We start from the raw sequence: 17,604 nt of genomic DNA, 5'->3' as shown, positions 1-17,604 counted from the left end.
AGGAACAGAAGAACTTTTTGCAATAGCAAGCTGGAAATGATGTGGTTCCCAGAGCATTTATATTATCTTCCTGCATATATTACTGGTTTTATAAGGGCAATATTCATGCAGTTAGAAAGCAAAACAAAACCAACCTAAAAACAGTTTTATGTATAAATTTTGCTCTCTTTTGGTCAGAGGTTTTCTTACATATGGAATTCACTACTTCAAAGCTGTATTGATAACCTATCTAACTAGATGTTAAAGGTGTGAGACTTTTACCACAACAAGAATGGCTGGATATTCTGGAGTGTGCTCAATGTACATGGGAACAGTTGCAGAGTAAAATAAAGGGGTTGTTTAATTTTATTTTTTTTTCTTACTCAAGTAGAAACTAGAATGATTTTCAGATGTTCTACAATTTCACGAGTAAACTGGCCTTAGTGGAAGTCTCACTGTAGGAGGTAAATTAAAAAAATCACTTATCCTGGAGAAAGAGAGGGTTTTTTCCCCTCTGCTTTGCCTTCCCCCCTCGCAACACCCCAGCCCTTAGGAATTCAGTGTAATTTGAAAGTTGTTTTGGGTCAAAAGAAAATTGATCAAGAATGAGAATTAATGGTTTCAGTGCAGGAGGCTAAGAAGGAAAAACTGATTTAGAATTTAGATTAGCTGTTCTTGGAAAGCAAAAGATTATTTTCAGGTGGAGGGTGACCATGACTCTTGAACACTGCAGACAGGATAAGGTTTGTGTACCCAACTTGTGTTACACGCTAGTGATAAGCTTGCTTTGACTCTGGGACCCTGTAGATTCTCAGTTCCACATAAAATTCTTGTTTATCCTCGCATTACACGCTTTTGTTTGTGCTAGTGTCATTGGCAACCCCTTCACTGCTTTATTATCTTCTTACCCTCTCTGTATGTTCATGTACTATATAATATTGTTTACTCAATCTCATTTTTGGGCTTTTTTTTCCAATGATCATATAATATTAGAAAGAATTTCCTTTCTGTTTTTACAAAAACTAAATTGTTGCTTTGCCTGTTTATTTATCTAGTGAATGTAGCTTTATGTGGCTCCTTTAAAATTAGCTGATAATGTGTTCAGGGGAAGACACCAAATATCTTCTCTAGGTTTGCATAGCAAAAAAAAAAAAGAAATTAAAAACATAATTTAATATTTATAGATAAATGTTTTTGTGGCATGCTAGATGAAGAATGAATGTACAAAACCTAAAATACATGCAGTCTCAGTTTACTGAACAGGAAGACAGCTTAATGAACTAGAAATATATCTTGCAGTGTATGAGATCAGAGGTGAAACAGATCTGCAATGTAGTTAAAACCAGGGCAAGCTCTTAAATTAATTTATCAAATGGTGTGGATTTTCTAGTTTTGTGAGAATTGATTGATTGATTGATTGATTGATTATCACAAGGCTCAAGAGAAGGTGAAGTTGGGGACAGAATCTGTTTTTTGTCAAAGAAAATTGGAAGTTCCAGGGAAAGCACTGTATGGTTTAGCTGACCGGAAAATGTCCATTTTTTTTCTATTTATGCCTTTAGCTAAAGCATTAAAAACTAACTATGCAGCATAAAATAAAAAGGCGTTAAAGGTTCATTTTGTGCATTTTAGTTACTATGGAGCTTTGTAGGGGTACTAGAGTGCATCTTTTCTGAAGGCTGAGAGGAAAAATTTCTGGTTTGCCGTATTTTTTAAGATCGCCCTGAGCCTCAATTAGGGTAGTTACGGTAGAGTGTAATCTGCTGCATCTGGCTATTCCCACATGTGAATTTAAAGACTGGAACTGTGTTCAGTGAGTCAGAGGAGAGCATCCCTAGCAGAGAGGAGCTGCTCTGACTGCAGGCAGGGGTCTAAACCAGCCTGAGAAGATAACAGCGCCTTCCTCATTCTGATGGCAGTGCCTGTAATGTTATCTGGGTGAACACCTTCAGGAGAAGCTGTAACGCATCCCGGGTGCAGGCGAGTAGGTTATTTGGAAGTGTCGGAGCAGCTGACTCCTCACCATGCCGAACAGGATTAAACAGATTGACACTCTGGGATCTCTTCACTCAGTAAATCCTACCTGCTGCGGCAACGGGCAGCCGAGTGGCTGTAAATACTGGATCCTGGATTTAGGTACAAAAATGCACAGTACAGTTACAATGGGAAGGGGGAGGCAGGTTGGTTGGTTGTTTAGGGGATGTTTTCAAATCATGGGAGTTTAGTAGGATGCTTTTTCTGTTTTTTTTCTTTCTCTTTCTCTTTCTTTCTCTGCTCTCCCCTCCTTCCAATCTGAGCCCAGCCAGAAAACTCAGAGTATTTCAGAAAGGACCTATATGGCACAGGGAGCAGTTATGGAATTAATCTTCTCTGTAAACTGCTGGGATGCTGTACAGTAAGCTCTTTCATAAAAAGCTTGTAAGAGGCATGTGCTACTTTATTGGGGGCTTTTTAGTTGAACTAGGGAAATGAGAAATGGTAACTCTTGCTCTATGAAACATTATTAATGGCAGTATTTTAAGAGATTAGCAGAAATTTTCTTAGAATGTGCTAAACCAAAGAAATCATAGATTATTCAGTATGTGTCACTTCTGTTAAATTGTTGTTGAGAAGTAATGCTTTGGAAGAAATAGAGTTTGAAAAGAAAGGGCAGTTGGCAGAGAAATCGGTCTGTGAAATTTATTTAGAGGTAGCATTGATTCTGATATGCATTATGGAGATAAGCCGTGCTCTTAAAATCTCAACTGGAGGAGCACAGAGGTAAGGGTAAGGATGTTCATGTTAAACTCACTCTTGTTGGATCTTCTCTCATCCTCCTTTGTAATTTTTAACAATATTTGTGCTCGGCATTTGCTCTATTGCTGCTGAACAAGTTTGTATGATAACCATTAAAACACTGGAAATATCTCCAGGACAAAACTGTGCTAACCTTTAGTGTCTGGAGCTGATGCACCTGTTGGGATGCCTTCGTAGGTAGGCACCCAACACTGTGTGCATATACTCAAAAAAAGAAGCTAAAGGCAGGTATTTAGATATTTCATAATATCTAAACTGCAGTTACAGATGGATGAGAGGAGAAGGAGGATGGTAGAAGGCTTGCAAAATTGAAATCAAGGATGTAATGGGAATTAATCTTTTCAGAGACCTCTGAAAATAGGATCACTTGTCAGTGGATGGTTGTACCTCTCAGTAGTTCCTCAAAAGGTAATGGGGTGTTGGAGTTCCAGCCAGTGGGAGTTAATGTTAGCAGGCTGTCATCTCTGATCCAGCAATAGAGCTGTGTTCTCAGAAGGCTGCTCTGTAGCCCCAAGTGCTGCACAATCACTTCCTTAAACAGCAATTATTCCAGTTTTTAGAAGTAAACAAGTACAGGTTTACAGTACTTCTTGCAGGAAGGTGGGAGTGAAAGGAATCAATTATAAATAGTAGTTGATAGGCAGAATGTTCTGCAGCAAAATATTTTAGAGCAACTGCTCACCCAGAGCTGTGACTGTCTAGACTGCTGGAGGTCTGTTCAAGGCATGACAGCAGTCTTCTCCCCTTCATGTTGATTTGCATTCTCCTGTCTTTGCTGTAGCTCCTTTACTCTGCTTTTAAACTCTTAGTGTTGCAGTGGTTAGATTACTTCCAAATAATTTTTGCAAAATACATTTTATAAATTTCCTATCAGCAAGATGCTTTCCATTCTGACCATATATTAAGATCATAGACACATCTGAAGTCTTGTTTGGCGAACACATGGTTTCACAAACATTCTTCATTGTTCCTTTTCTGTGTCTTAAAAACAGATGTCCGTGCATACAGACCATGCCGTAAGGAGGCTCAATAGCCTTTCTTAATAGGGCAACGAAACGGTTCATATTATTTCATAATATGCGGTACTTGCATACCACAGCGTAACTGTAGCTATGCCATCTCTTGAAATGGAAGAAGTAAAAATTGTATCTGTAGTATCACTGGCCACTGAAAGCTTAAAACTGATAATGTGGGACTTAGGCTTAATATTCAGAATGTACTCTAGTGCATGACTTTATTTGTAGAAGACTTTGACATTGCTTAAAGGTTTTTTTAAGGAATTACAAAGATTGGTACATTTTTCATTAAAACATTAGAATACATGTACAGTTAATAATTATGTATTCCTGCTTAATTAAATGATCTGAGTTTTTTCCCCACTTACGCATCAAACCTGAAGGAACAAAAACTCGTTCAGATATAGGGAGAAAGAAAATAGGGCTTTGAAGAATGAATTGGCAAGAAACTACTAAAACTAATATGTGTATTGTATTTTTGCCTTTATCTGACATCAGTTGGAGAAAGCAGTGGTCTTGGTAGGAGGAAACCAATTCCTATAGTAATTCCACACGTTTCTGTAACTTAAAAATGGTTTGCATATGAGACAAGAGAGACAAGATAAATACTAAAGTTGTTTATGGTTATCTGGCTGGAGAGAGTGTTTCAATCTGGAACTGAATAGTGAAAATAACATGTTTTTTCAGTTACCTTATGAGCTGGAAGAAACAATAGCATGTATGTGTTTTAGTCCCTAAGTGGATCATATGAGTCTGTATTTCACTTGGGAAATTTTAGAGGCAAATCTCATGGATAAAATCCAGAGAGTAAATGTACAACTCCCAAATTTATCCTGAAGTTATTAACCATCTGGGAGCTGGGTTTTGAAGGAGGAAAGGTGGTTGTAGGAGTAGGGAAAGAAAAGAGTTAGCTTTGAAGAAATAAATTTATTATATGTACAGTAGATAGCTTAAAATAATGTATGTGAGTTAAGCTATCTTTTTCCCTCTTTCATAACAATTTATGATATATCAAGCCTCAGAAATAATTCATCCATAAAACAGGATGCTTTTACTGTAAAGTAATTGTTAGCAAATGGTGTCCAAGAGAGGATAAGAATCTCTGAGGATTGAACTCAGAGGATGCAGTGGGAGAGTCCAGTTATTACTAATGGATTGGTGTAATTCTTGGCATAGATTCACATATACACTCTGAAAGTCTATTCTTTCAGAATACAGATGGAAGCTGTTAAGTATGTGCTGTGTGTGCCTTTCTATCTCCACAAAGAGCATGCAACAAAAATCCTCCTTGAACTGAGCTCATGTAGCAGCTATAAAGTTACACATGCAAAGGTGCTGCTTTCCTGACCTCTGTGTCCTTACTCACTTGTTCTTGGCTTTTCTGAATCATTAGGCTGCAGGACTTGCCAGAGAGCTAGCTGGAGGTGCTGTTTCATGGTTAGTAACAAATGAGCTATATGTCAGGTACAGCTAGTTTATTTACCCTATGCTTGCATATATGGTCCAGCTGCTTCTTGTGCATCAGCACCAGCAGTCACACAGACAGCCAGACCTGGGAGCAGATCCTGTAGAAAATGCTACACCATTCCCTCCTCCCACACCCCAAGGTCCCCCTTACCAAACCACAAACAGCAAAAACAATAAGCAAACAATAAACAACAACAGCAAATTGTTAAGAGGGATAGGAGTTTATGCAAGAAAAATACAGATGTCCTTTCTTAATTGCCATCCCTGCTTATGAATGTAAAGATTTGAGACTCATGTTTTTTGCTCTGAGTGAGCAGATAAGATCCACAGCTACCCACATTTTTGTTTGAACTACTCCTGACTTTTTTCTCTTTTAATATGGGTGTATTTGACTGGACTTTTCAACTGGACTGGATTTCCGGTCTGTTGAAATGGCCATTTCTGTAGCTCTCAGGTGGCTGAGATATATATATAATAATCCAATTATTATATAAGCCAAGACTGAGCAGCAGTGTGTGTAAGGAGTTAACCCCAGGGAGCCTTCTGCTTCTAATCCTTAGAAGTCTGCTCCCTCCAGTGCAGCACTTTACACTCAGACTTTTTATAAGTAGTGCATGAAAACAGAGCAATTTTAAATGATTCTTTTAGCCCCAACTCATTCTCAAACCAGCTACTCAGTACTGAGTTTTATCTTTTTTATAAAGATACAAAAGGAAAATGTATGCTTTCCTGAAGGAACTGTAGTTAGGTTTATAATACAATCTTCATGTAATAAGGACTTGTAACTCCATTTTTGTATTAAGAAGGAAGTATTTATATATAAGCATTTTTGATTTTGCCAAAATGTCTGTATTCCTGTGTATTGTTACTGAAGCATATTCAAAAGACTTGGTGAAGAATTTCTAGATTTTTCTTCAAAAGTAAAATGGAGCAATGAGCAGTCAATACCAAGAGATTTCAAATTTCCCAGAGAGAGACCAGAAGGAATGTTAATAAAACTTTGGAAAGAAGGTTGGAGTTGGATTTCATACCAGAAATATATTTATGTCTTTACCTCCTTGTCAGCTGTCTCCGAGAATACCTATTCTAAGCATCTGATGCATATGGTTTTGTATCACGGTCAAAAGTCTGTATTGAATTGATGGGCTTAAACTGAGCAAAGCAGAAATGCTCCAAATTATGTTTCAACTTTATTTTCCTTTTGCTGTGTTACAGCTTTCTTTCAAACAAATTACTTCAGTGAAGCAGCAGCGTAAGAATGGGGTATCACCTTACATAATGAAAGTTTCCTCTAGGTGCTCATTGCAAGACTAGTAATGAACAAAATGTTCACAATCTGCTTTTGAGCAGAGCTACAAGCAGCTGTAACAATCCACTGAATTTCCTCATCTAGGCTTGTTCTGACTCTCCTTTAGGGGAGGTAATGAGAGGATCAGAATTTAAGTGATAAAAGTATATTCTGTCCTGCTTTGAAAAGACAACATCAGTAACATTAACAATCCTCCCCTGTGAAGGCTGGTCTCCCTCACAGAGAATAGTTAAGTATGCTTTCTAAACCACTTAACCTATTTTTTGGTTTCCTCGTGTTTGAACATGGGACTGGACACCTCTAGTCAATCTTCTTGAGCAAATGGTTACAAAAAAGACACCACCCAACCTATAGATTATGTGAAGTAGTTTGCCCTAAGAAGACTTTCATAGAGATCAGCCGTCTAGAGGTAGTGTAGGAGATGCTGGGGACTTGATGAAAAGAAGAAATGTTCTTTTCAATGGAAAAAAGAACAGAAGCTAATGAAATTTCTTAGTTTCCACCTGATACTTGCCCTTAAATTTAGGCTTACAGCTGAGTCTATAACTTTAAAAAGCAGTAATTATTGTTTTGTAGAAATTATTACAGATTTCCTTCACTTCCTCTGCTTTGTGTCTAATTAAACCAAGTAATAAGAATTCTGATTTATTGCCTTTTAATTAATTGCCTTTCAAAAGAAATGTAATTTTTTTTTAAAATCTTTTTTTCCCCTTTTGTTTCCTACATCCAAACCAGTTTTGGACAGCTCTCCAATGATCTTATCACATCATTTTCCTGTAGCCACTTAGGTAATATTAGATGGATGGGAACTGGGGAATGATGCAAGGAATTGGAATTTAGATGACTTGGTGAACAAGGCAATTCACCTTCCTTCTGAGGCTTTATTGGGAAAACTCAGGGAAATAAAAACAATGGAAAAGTTGCATGACAAAATGTAGCTTTTTGTGTGTGCATATTATAGGCTTGATCGTGCCAAAGAAAATTCAGCAGTACATATGTTATTCTTGAAGATACTGTAATCAAGTTAATGAACATGGCAATGATTCTGTTTTCAGTATTCAGTGTATTTGAATTGCACAGTAAGATAAAATGTCACATCTTCCATTAATTTATAGTTTTAAAATACTTGTTTTAAAATACTCTATACCAAGGAGTTATCTTTCCTCTTTTAACTCAGTCCGTATTCAAAATGGATGAATTTGTGGAGCAGTATCTTCCCCTTTTCTAATCCCTTAAAATACTTCATACTGAAAAGGCATCTCTGCAGCAGGTAGACATTATGACTTTCAATAGCTCTCTACTAGTCAACCTTGACAATGAGCCTGTTTAAAAAAAAGCCCTTGTATTTCCAGTGTGACTGACCTTTATTAAAATCTGGTGTGTTATTCATTGTATTGCTCAGGTTACATTCCCATCTGAAGACAAAAAATATAAAACCAGTTTCTAATCACTGTCATCTATGTCTGCTCTTGGTAATGTAGGTATTGAGGTGGGATTGCAGTGGGAGGAAGTTGTCTGTCATCACTTGCAATCACCTCATTACACAGTGGGGAAGCTGAAAGCAATGGCATGGCCACAAGGGCCCCAACAGCGTGTGCACCAGAGGTCGGCGTTTTACAATGCAAAGTAATGTTTGTACAATGAATTTCTATCACTAATATCAATTAATTGGGAAGGAGCAGACATAATTGTATAATTAATCTCTATCACTAATATAATTAATTGGATAAAGAGAAAACACAATTTTTTATCTATAGGAGTTTTAGACAACCCATTTTTATCACTATTTTAGCCATTCCATCTTTAGTCCCAATTCCCTAAATTACTTTCTTAATGTATTTTTTGAGGGCTACAAGAGTATAACATTTGGAAAGAGAAAATGACCAAAGTTACTGTAATAGCCCCAAAGCTAAACACTATGAGTATATTATTATTATTGAGCATATGGCAGAGTTCCTAGCTTGAGATTGAAGTGTTTGTACAGCTGTTGCTAAAGCTGTGGCTCCAAACAATTGCTAGTTGTTCTAATGAGCTCTTCTGCTTTAAATCAAAAGGATGGGGGGAACAGAAAAAAAGACTCTTAAAATTGCTGTTGGATTATTTTGTGTATTTAGGTTAATGTGTAACTGCAGTAGGTGAACAGGAAAAAAGTATTTTTTTAGTACAAGCAGTCCAATAACTTAGGGGTTTAAAACAAATGAAATTTGATAAAGACGTTATTTCTTTAGGTTCATTTGTTTTTGTGACTTAATATACTAACACTATCTCTTTATAAACCCTACAAGTACACTTGAATGTGTGCTCAGCAACTGTTAATAGTATTTACACTTTTTGTTTTAAAGTGTATATTAACTCATCATATATTCTGTCAGTTTTACTAGAGAATTTTTGGAGGTTTTCTCATGTGTGGGAATTTTTTAAGGCATTTTGAGAGAGAATAAAATGCATCTACTTGCATTTTCTAAAGGTTACACATTTGTAAATACGTGGTAGAGGTTATACTTGCTCCAATTTTTTCAAGCTTCTGGACAGAAGGAAAAAATACTTTTGGCTCAGCATTTATGCAGATTTTGTGTTGAATTAGTTTTTGCCTTCATAATTGTAGGACTTGTTCATATCAATTATGTAAAGTGGTGGAAGCTAATTTCCTCCCTATCTGTGTGTTCATTCTCAATTTCAGTAGTACAGCAGAATTGTGTCTCGCTATTTCCTTTGGAGATCAGACATGCTGAAACTTGCTTTTGCAATATCTTAGCAGTATACAACCTTATTCTTGATGTAGTGGAGGCTGTTTTAAAATCTGCATAGGATAAATTCCTTCCATTGGGATGCCTTGCATTGTTGAGCTTTTGCACAGGGAAGCACAGCATGTGTTGCTTTGAATTACATCTGAGATCATGATTCTTCCTCATGCAGTTTCTGCAGAATTGCTTCTCTCCCTCCCTTCCTCCACAGCTTTCCCTGCTTTCAGCAGAGCTGAGGGCTTGCTGAATGCATCCTTTTCCATCCCCTTTTGGCTGGCTGTTCTGTTATCTGTATTGATACGGACATTTTTGTTTCATGTCTGTTCATAATCTTCCTCTTCTGGACTGATGCGCAAAGCATATCAGATGAGCTGCTGCGCTGCTTCAGAGCTGTATTTCTAGGACTGGAGTTTATTTTTATCCATTTCTGAGTGAAAATTTACTTTACAGCAAAAATTAGAGTAGCAGATGATAAAACCCCTACAGCTCAGTAACAGATGAGCAGAATTAATTGTGCAGTTGCCCCAATTAAAATCTGAAGCTTCTCATCATGAATCTTGTCAGGAGCGGTTCCCATGCGTAGTGTGTGACATACAGCTCTCTGCCACGAGCAGAGCTGCATCTTTGCTGCTGGCATCCCTTAGCATGGCTCTTGGGAGGTGGGTTGCACCTGGCAAGCACGAGGCCGATGGATTGTGAGCAGCCAGCTAAACTCTATCTTGTGTCTTAAGCACCAGTGCTGCCTGTGAGGCCCAGCTTCCTTGCTTGCTTCCTTCTTTTCCATTATTTGCCTTAGATGTCATTTCTCTGTGCTGGGTGGGCTGCTTGGTTTTGTCAGAGGCAGGGAGTGCTGTGCCATGGAGCAGTTGGAAGGGAGCGAGTGCTGCCAGCTCCCAGTAGAGCTGACAGCTTCAGTAGCTGTCCTGTGCCCTCCACAGCTTCCCGTGCTGCCATCTTCAACTCTCCAGCAGCAGCAGTGCTGGGGAGCAGGCAAGAGCAGCTGTACTCAGCTCCTCTCCACTCAGGGTACTGAGGAGGCAGCAGCCCTGGGCCTGGAACAGTCATTCCTGCTGCATCCCTTCTTCTGGAGGGAGGAGTGGTTGGGCCTTGCCTTTGCCAGATCGTCTACTTTGGCCATCCTGTTGGATATATCTATGTGGATATAGGCATCCAGCTCAAATAGCATATACAGCCAGTTTAAAATATTTGTGTCTCCGTAGTAAAGCTCAAAAATGCCTGTGCTTTGAAAAGTAGTAGAGTCTTTGTGACTTGATAAATTTGATCTTACAAGTTACCAATGTATTCAAAGCAAAATAGGGAAAACGCATTGGTACTGTGGGAAAGCCTGCTTGCTAATATAGAAAAGCAATACTTCTGTAATTTTTTTTCATTATTTACTTTAAGGAACTTTTTCAGCTATTTAGTGAAAGAAGGGTGTCACCTTAATTTTCTTAGATTGCATGGTATGTGTCAGCCCCTATGAGGGATTGGTTAGTATGTAACATAAATCTATCACTGAAAATCTCGCCTCTTGTGGGTCTGCAGAGCGAATAATCTTCTGTGCTCCTTCACACTGGTGTAAAATGATGTCCTATAAGGGGAGGCACAGGTGAAGTACAAGAGATGAGTAACTGGATGATGGCCCCAGTTGGCCTGAGGAAACTTGCTGGAGGTTGTGCACGAAAAGGAGAAACCTTTGCCTGAAAATTAAAACCTGTTTCTGTTCTTTAGCTCTTATATAAAAGCATGCAAGTGCCTGTGCAGTTAGTGGTTAGGGGAAAGCACCTTCCCTTCCAATGGGAGAAAGTCTTATGAAAATAATCAGGCCACTTGCTTTGACCTGTAAAGAGGATGGCTTAGTACACCAACATAGAGTAAGACTTGACCGAGAAACAATGCTAAATTACATAAATTTGTCCTTAGCATGTCCTGCCAGGCACATAGATGTAGCTGTCTTTAAATCTGAACAGGTTGCCAGAAGAATAGAGTTGAAATCCAGACACTGCCTATTAAAATCTAAGCTGCATAGAGGGAAGCTGAGATTTAATCTAATAAAAGCTTTTGGTGTTCACAAACTGCGAAACTAAACTTCAGCAATCTAAGTCTTAATACTTCCTACTTGAGACACAAAATGTATTTCTCTCCAGAAACAGGAGAGAAGAACAACTTACTCCAATGAAAGAAATGCTCCACAAAGTCCACTTCTCCTTTCTGTAGTGCTGCCTTGTGCTTGTAGCAGTATACAAGGTTTAGATTTGAGGTTTTATTTCCCTGTAGTCTGAGTTCCAGGGAGTACAAACAGAACTACTTTTGTTAACCTGGGAAAGTTTTTTTCTGGCACACTATCATGCCTTCTTCCTGCTTAAAAACTCCAAAAACCAACAACACAAGTGTGGATGCAAAGTTGTCCAGCAGTTCTAAGAGGAGGTTTTTTTCCCATCTGAATTTCCCATCTGAATGTTTAGCTTACGGATAGCAGTTGTATTTGCAGCTCTCTCTGTGTACACTCTGTAAAGCATGTGAAACTAGTTAAAAGCTTGAGTGGAAAACGTGGAAAACCTTGGTTTACAAAAACCTGGTTTTAAACTTATGGGGTAGGAAGGCAGGAGAAGATATTAAGAAAAAATAAAGATAATATAACAATAATATAAGTGTATTAAACTTTTTGGGCATATGCTACTCATTTTTAAATTCAAATGAACGTGTATTATTCTTTTTGCTCTTCTGAGAGGTTTTTTCATACCTTTCTCTAGTGCAGTTGCAAATATGTCTGTTGAATGACTTTTCTCAATATTAGAAAGACCATTGGAAGTCATTAAGATGACAATCTTAGGGGCAGGGTTGGGTTGTTTTTTTTAAATTGCTTGTTGGGCAGTTTAGTATCTCATTAAGAGAAGCTGAAGACTATCTAGCCTCAAGCTTAGAATTCCAGTCTATCTGATGTTAAGATAATCAGCTTTTGATGACATAGAAGTCTTAATTATTGCGTACATGTAAATCTAAGTGCTCTGGACTAGTGCCTGTATCAGTCAAAATTAATATGAATAATTTATTAATCAGGGGAGATGTGCTAAGGAGTTGAAATCTTTGTCTATTCAGATACTTAAAAGATTATGAACTGGTATTTTGGCATAGTGTGTAACTTGAAATAAATGAAAAGAAAGGTTTGCTAACCAGAGATGAAGGCTCTCTGTTATACATTCCCTACACAAATATGATTGAGGGATTTTCTTCTATGTATTGAGTACTAACTTTTTGCATTTTGTGATGTTTTAATTTTTTTTTTTAAGAAACTAGTTTTATGCAAGTTATATCGCTCTGCCTCACAAGTGAAATTTGTGCTTCCCAAAGCATGGGAATATGGTGGAAATATATGGTGAAAATGCCCCCTTTGCAAGCCCGATAATGCTTAAGCTGCATTGTCTTTAAATGGTAACTGCTGTTATGAGGCTTTTTAAAAGTTGAAACATATCTAATGCCTTTACAGCAGTACATTCTAGTACTGATTTGCAAAAAATATGCAGCAAGGGTATTTTTAAGAGGATACCTAGCAGGAGAGAAATAAAATTCCTGACATACAAAATTATGTGAATGGTCTTGTACATGGCAGATTGGTAACCTCTTACCTCAGAAGCAGTTCCCAGGCAGAAACTGCATGTGCGTCCAGACTAACAATCCTTGCATTCTTTTTTTTCACACCTTCCTCATCTCATCTAATAACAAATGATCATTGTATATGCAGGCAGTCTTTTATGAACTTCTCATTAGATGTGTGTCAACTCCACCTTGCATATTAAACCTCAAAAAGCATTACTGTAGATTTGTGTTCTCTGTGTTTCATACCAACAAACAGCCCTTTTCCCCAAACACTCATAATGTACCTGCAGCAGATCTTATTGATCAGGTGGTTGATTTCTTCTGATGAGCTTTCTGGACTTTGGTTGGTTGGTCGGTTGGTTGAGTTTTTCTTCCCTTAAGTCCATGGTGGATGGCAGATCTGCAGAGGCAGAATGACGTGTCAGTCAGGGTTACTAAGTTTGCTCCATTTTTCAGTCTTTGCCACATCACTGTTTTACAGTCCAGAGACTGTGAAATGTTCTTATTTTTGATTTTGGAGCATTTTGTGTTTTGAGGTGCAGATTTAGTTTGATTTCCTAGGTGAAGGAGACCCTTGTTCTGTAGTTCTGTAGTCCCTTGCAGTAAAACTCAAAAATCAGCAATATGGAAATAGTTAATATGAAGCAGAGTCTTTCAAGTCATCAACTAGCTTAAGATGGCTGATTTATTTTTTAGAGAAAAAAGCAGTTTATTAATCACAGATGTGCATGTTTCTAGTGTTAAGAAAGCTGGGACTAGAATGAGAATTCCCATTTCCCTTCCAATTTCAAAAATTTGCCTGTTTGTTGGAGGTAACTTTATCTTCTAGTTTGAGGGGGTCAGAACCCATGCTGCTTGCCCTTTAGCTTCAAAAATATATTTATGGACTCTGAGTGAACCCTCTGACCTCACTACCAGAGCAACATATGTGGTTTTTGCTTTCAGGGAAATGGCAGTTAAATGCGTTCTTTTCTTATTGTGGCTATGAATTATAAAACAAAGCCCATCCGTTAGGCTTTTTAAAGTACTTTTTTTGAATCGCAAAACTTTCTCTACTTGAACAAGTAGTGATTTTATTAAATTCGATGGTTTCTTGTTGGATCGGTGTTGCTGTGTATGACTGCTATATATGTGCTGGGTTTTTCTTCTCTCCAAGATGTCCATCTGTTTCATTTATCTTTTTCTAAAAGGGAGTCCAATTCTCACTAGAAAGTTTTCTGTACTTGAAACACATTTGGGGTTAGCATACCCCAAATTTATTCCATCTGTTTTGGTTTTAAAATTCTATGTTGTTCTCACTTGAATTTCGAATACTCCTTTTTTCCTCTTAGCATGTCGTAGTGATAAAGTATTCTTGTGCAATGCTAGAAAAACAATTTTCTATGTAGTCATAAAGGAAACAAAGCCAATTTAGTGTAAACAATCCCAAGCATGGTAATGCATCAAACCAAGTCTGTATCCCTAATTACATAGATAGAAGTCATATATAGTGATGGGACAGGGAGAAATGAGACACTCCCGTGGGGCTCTTCTCACAGTGAAGGTGAAAGGTCTTTCTGTGCTCTTGAAAATGCCTGTATTGGGTATTGATATTCCCTAATGGTTCAATCTGGCAATGCCTCTACATAAATACATGAACGTGGGCACCCGGGTTCTGTACATGACTGTGCTTTAGTATTGTTGCTGGGGTCCCGAGGAAACAGATGGGAGTAAGTAAGTGGAAAATCTGGATGCCTGTTGGCTGGAATAGGGTGAGAAAATAAATGGTAAAGGGTCTCGCTGGGAAAATACTGACATAGAATATTTCTAGTGAGTGTTAACTCAGCTATGAGGTTTTAGAGATGTTTTCTGCAAATTTAAGGAGGGGCAAAAGGTCAGATCTGATCTCTGAAGAGGCCTAGTGGGCTGGTATTCTTTTCAGGTTAACAGTGATAATTTTAAATCTCTATTTTTTAATGCCCTATTTAATAAAATTATATCTTTAGGCTGATGCTTATATAGCAATGAAGTATTTTTATTGATTTAAAAAGAGGTGTTATCAATGCATGCAAGTATCTTAAAGGTGGGTTTCAGGAAGATGGGGCCAGGCTCTTTTTGGTGTCCAGTGACAGAACAGGGGGCAACGGGTGCAAACCAAGACATAGAAATGTCTGTCTGAATATGAGGAAAAGCTGCTTTACTGTGAGGCTGGCAGAGCACCGAAACAGTCTGCCCTCAAAGGTTGTGGAGTCTCCTTCACAGGAGATACTTAAAACCTGCCTAGATGCAACCCTCTACACCCTGCAGTGGGCATGTTCTAGCTGATCTCCAGAGGTCCCCAACCTTAGTGATTTTCCTTCTCTCTGAGTGATTTCAAGATTTAAAGAGCAAAGTGGAACAGTGCTATCATTTCGGTGTGCTGCTTACATGATGTCCACTTTTGTGATTCCCTGAAGCCCTAATAATACTTCAGTAAGGATTTCATATTAAGTCATGCAGAAGGGAAGATAAGAAGCAGTTACATGCTGCATGCCAAATGAAAACTAATGTTGTGTGGGAGGATATGGGTGAAGTATGTGCTGTGGAACATGTCTGACTTAAATTGTTTTGTCTCTTAGATCCTCTCTGCTTGAGCAGAGCATACTTATTTCTCCATGCTCTTTCCCCTCCCCCTGCCCACAAACTCTTGGCTGAATTGGGTTAAGAGTTAGGAGTGGTACAGCAGAAGTACAGTCAGACAAAAATACTTGCCTTCCACAGTTTCAGGGCCTCTGTCCTGTACTGCTTGGTTTTACAAGAAATTCTGTAGTTGCTAAGTGTAGTTTGTCAAAAGGATGTGTGAAAATCTGAGGAGGTGGAACACACTTTATAAAAAGAAGGAGTTTATTAACTGGATGCATGTTATATGCTTAGAAATAGGCATGTTTATGTAAAAGTCAATCGTATGCAATCAGTTACTGCACCACCATGCTGCCTTTTTGTTAGAGAGGAGTAATTGCAAAGGAAAGAAATGCAACAGATATAAAAATACAAAAGAGTACAGGGTGAACTTCAGGCTTAATTTTTTCTTCTTATGTAAACAAGTGAATGTTCTCTATTTTATTTGCATGGAAGAACCTTGTATGAACTGTTATTGAGAAGGAAACTATATACAAATGAAAGAAAAATTTGTCTGAGTAGTTACAACTTCTTCAATCTTAGGAGTTTTGGAAACAATGCATTTCGTTCGTGCTTTTAGAAACTTGTTTACAATAACACCACTATTTTCTCATCTTCAACAGTCCACTAGCAGAGTAGGAGAAGGTTATTTACTGAAATACCCATCAGCTGATGTTTGCTGTGATTTCTGGAACAAGACATCTGATAATAATTAAAATGCATGATACAGTAAAGGTAAAGATAAGTTTGGTGAAAGAGACGTCAAACCAAATTCTTACAGATGTTTAATAGGAGATTGTTTGGATTCCTGTGGAGAGCTTGCAGATGGTTGCAAGTTTTGCTTGGAATTTTTTTAATAAGCAGATCAGGGTTTTTTAAATAGAGTCAAAAATCTGCCACGATGTGGATGCTGGTGGCTAGTAGGCTTACTTTTCTTGCATATGTGCTGAGAACCCCTAAGCAGTAATTCTGGTGCCTTGAGGGATACTCAGTTTGCAACTTGAAAACCATTGTTATAGATAATTAATTTCTTCCTTATGCTTTCCACTTCAGCAAGAAAGTAATGTAGCAGTTCTTAGCACTGCTCTCCCAAGATTTAGAGACTAAGACAGCTAGTGTTGCTTTGCATCTGCTTTTTTGCTAATACCCTTACTTAAAACCTTGAAGCCATGTTATTGGCACCATGTGAACCCTCCTTACCTATGCTCACAACAGCTATAGCCATTGCTGGAAAATAATTCTGCCATTCAAGATGTGACTTGATTTAAAGCGTTAGCAGCTAGCTTGTTAGATTGAAAGTATGCTTTATAAAATTTGTTTATCTTCAGCTTTGTGGAAACATGATGAAAGTGGTGGTTAACAGCAATTATTATGTATGTGTTCATAGTGTATAAGTTACAAATGTTCTTGGCATCAGAGCTGATGTACCTTAATGGTGCCATGGGTTTTATGGGAACAGAGAAACATTTTCATAAACAGCATGATAAATCACATTTTGGATTCCAATGAAAGGGTGCCCTTCATGAAACAGCTTGAACATGAAGGAAAAGTAAAAAGTCCTAACTTTTTATATCCGCATTTTATGTCTCTTTCCCCATCTCCATTCAAAACCATCATTTACATTTAAGTGCTCTGTGGAAATGGAACAACCTCACATATTTGCATGTGGATCCAAGCATTTGGATGTTTCTGATGAAATGTTTTGCTACATCAATGTAGCAATATTATGTAGCAGTGCAGCATATCATTCCACAAAGTTTAAACTATCTCTGGTCAGATTGGCAATACACCTCTTAGGTCAAACCTGCCAGAAGAAGTGATCTGAACATCTGTGTCAAGCTTCAAGAAGGAGTACAAGCACTACATATAACTCCCAGCAGGAGAAACATTCAACAAAACATTATTTATGTCATCCTTATGTAAACTATCTGTCTGCAAAAGTGCATACACAGGGGGAAAAAAAACCCCATATTTAACAACCTAGGATAGTCTTGCTCATACACTAGTGGTGGACAAGATTTATAAGAGTAGTGTTACAAGAATGTTTCCAGGTCCCCAC

The 17,604-nt window shown here is 37.9% G+C and overlaps 1 protein-coding gene across 3 annotated transcripts in view; it reads left to right on the top strand.

Moving 5' to 3' along the window:
* Positions 1–17,604, top strand: part of TRIO (trio Rho guanine nucleotide exchange factor) — a 242,519-nt gene that overhangs the window by 188,552 nt on the left and 36,363 nt on the right. The window lies entirely within an intron of this gene.

This window comes from Parus major, chromosome 2, assembly GCF_001522545.3.
Source record: "Parus major isolate Abel chromosome 2, Parus_major1.1, whole genome shotgun sequence".
In the NCBI taxonomy this organism is placed as follows: domain Eukaryota; kingdom Metazoa; phylum Chordata; class Aves; order Passeriformes; family Paridae; genus Parus; species Parus major.
Note: the sequence above shows the minus strand (reverse complement) of the source record. Positions and strands in the feature narration are given on the sequence as shown.